This window comes from Haliaeetus leucocephalus, unplaced genomic scaffold (assembly GCF_000737465.1).
Source record: "Haliaeetus leucocephalus isolate CR32 unplaced genomic scaffold, Haliaeetus_leucocephalus-4.0 Scaffold656, whole genome shotgun sequence".
In the NCBI taxonomy this organism is placed as follows: domain Eukaryota; kingdom Metazoa; phylum Chordata; class Aves; order Accipitriformes; family Accipitridae; genus Haliaeetus; species Haliaeetus leucocephalus.
The window spans coordinates 10,210,469-10,212,979 of record NW_010973092.1 but is presented as its reverse complement, the minus strand read 5'-3'; positions in this window follow the sequence as shown (position 1 = coordinate 10,212,979).

The following is a 2,511-nucleotide window of genomic DNA, read 5'->3' as shown; positions in this document are numbered from 1 at the left end:
GGGAGCTCGCCCAGCGCCCGGGGCCTGCACAGCCCCTTGCCTCCATCCCAGCAGTGGGGGCTCTGCCTCCCTGTGCCCCCATCTCTGCCTGTGCCCCCCAGCTGACCCCGGGACCGTGTTGCTGCCTGCATCCATGTCCCTGCCTGCACCCGGGGCCCTGCCTGCACCCAGGAGCATCCAGGGCGATGTGCTCGGCCGCCAGGCTGCGGTGTCCTGGCCACGGTGCCCTTGACCCTGCAGCTCTGGGGCAGGTCAACCTCAGGCACGGGCTGTGTTTTGGGGCACCCGGGGCAGAGGGTGCTGGCAGGGATCAGGTCATCCCCCCCAGCATCTCCACACTCAGGCGGCTGGAAAGGCAGCACTATTTTTAGGGTGCTTGGTGCTTTTGAATCTCCCGGTAATGTCCTTGTCGTCCCAAGGCACTCGCAGCTCTGGGCACGCTGAGGGTCTCCCTGCTGGCAGCACGACCTATCCTGGGGAGGGAGCCTGGGGGCAGCGTGGGACGCACAGCGGTCAGCGATGGCAGCCTGATGCCCCTGGGCATCCCCTGCCGCTCCCATTTGCCAGCAACCTGTCAGCTCCGGAGCCCGACCTCCCTGCCCGCAGATAGCGTGGGCAGCCACGCTTGAAGGCGGCGTGGCTGCAGGCGGCCGCGGGAAACCCATCGCCTTCCCGCCGGGCAACCCCGGAGGGGGCACGTTCCCCGACCAGACCCTTTCGACTGCGTTCCACTGCTCCCCGGCACAACCGGGCACCGGCGAGCCGGACGGCGAGAAACCGAGCCTGGGCCGAGCCGTGTGCCGGGCGCGTGTGCCTGCCCACACCGACGTGTGCGGGCGCCGGCGGCGTGCTGGCGGCTGTGGGGGAGCCCGGCGCGTTCACGTGGCGCTGGCCCGTGCGGCGTGGGAGGTGGGCCGCGGCGCCGAGGGAGGGGGGCTGCCATGTTACCTGCGCCGGCAGCCCCCTCCGCCGAGGGAGAATGCGCTTTTCAGGCAGCTGCCTGACTCCACGCGCGCCGGCAGCGCGGGAGTGCGTTGCCAAGGCGATGGGGACCATCTTACTCATCCTCCTCGCTATTGTTCTCCTGCCAGCCCCGAGGTGCCCGGGTGGGGAGAGGAGGAGGAGGACGAGGAGGAGGAGGAGGAGGAGGAGGATGCAGGCGGCCTGGGATGAAGGCTGCCTGCGGGGAGGTGGGGGATGCTCCCCGCGATTCCCCCCCCCCGGCCGGCCTTGGAGGGGACGGGGACGTGTTGGGTGCCGAGATGCCGATGGGGACGCGGAGAGCGGCTGCCGGCGGAGCTGAGAGCGGCGGGTGGAAGGAAATGCCAGCAGGATGCGGCCCCGCAGCCCCCCACCCTGTGGCAAAGTCCCGGCCAGGGGCTGGGGGACGTTTCGGTCCCTTCCTCTGCCATCACTTGATCCTGCCTGTGGTGTCTCTTGTCCCCCCCCAGGGTCTGTGCCCAGGCTTGGGTCTGATCCCACACGGGGTGGCGTGGGATGTAAACCCATACCTATGCCCCACACCATGCTCCCCCCAATTGCAAGTGGGCAACTGGGCCCAGTCAATGCTGCGGGACTGGGACCAGCACACAGGACCATGGGTGGGAACAGACACCTTGAGGGGGGGAACACACTGATGGGTGCAGTGATGCACCCCCACCCCATCCACCCACTGGGGTGTCCGGCAGCGACATGGGGCTGCCCTGCTCTGCCCCAGGGAGGGTAAAGCAATGCTTTTTATTTTATTTCCATATCCTGCCTCCCTATTTTTAGCCTTCGGGGTTTTGTTCCAGCCTAGCTGTTTACTGGAAGGAGCAATTCCAACCTCCCTTGTCTCCAAGCAACCAGGTGTGCCAGCTCCCATCACACTGGCCTCACCCTATAGATCTATAGGTTCCCCTGTCTTGGGGTTACCCCCCCCCCCCCCAACCCTATAGATCCTGTTCCAGTGCTGACATCCCGTGGACAGGGAGGGGATCCTGACCCTATTGGGTGATGGGAGGCAGCTGGGGAGGGGGGGGTTCAGGGAGATGCTGATGCTGGAGGGTTTTGGGGGGGGATGCAGGGATGCAGGCGAGTCGAGCAGGCCGCCTTCCCCCCCGCAGCGCGAGCGGGAGTGCGTGGGAAGGAGTTAGACAAAGCCTGAGCCCGGGAGCAGAGGCAAGCGCTGCCGGGAGGGAGACGGGGACGTTCTCCCCTCCCCATCCTCCCCCACCCTTGGGCGAGGGGTACGCGGGAGCCCAGCTCCATCCCCGCCACGGTGACACGTTGTCCCCGTCCCTCGGGGGGGTGGGGGGGGCACCCCCCCCCCCCCCAGTGATGCCTGGGAGGGAAGCGGCCGTCTCCATCACCAGGTAGGAGAGGGACCGGGCTCTGTGCGGCTGTCCCCCCCACCCACGGGAGCCACGCTAAGGGCTGGGGACCCCCTGAGCCGGCCGGTACCGGCCACGTGCCCTGTTGTGCCCGGGTGCACGGGGGGTGCCGGGGTGACCGTCCCTGGGGGACACGGGG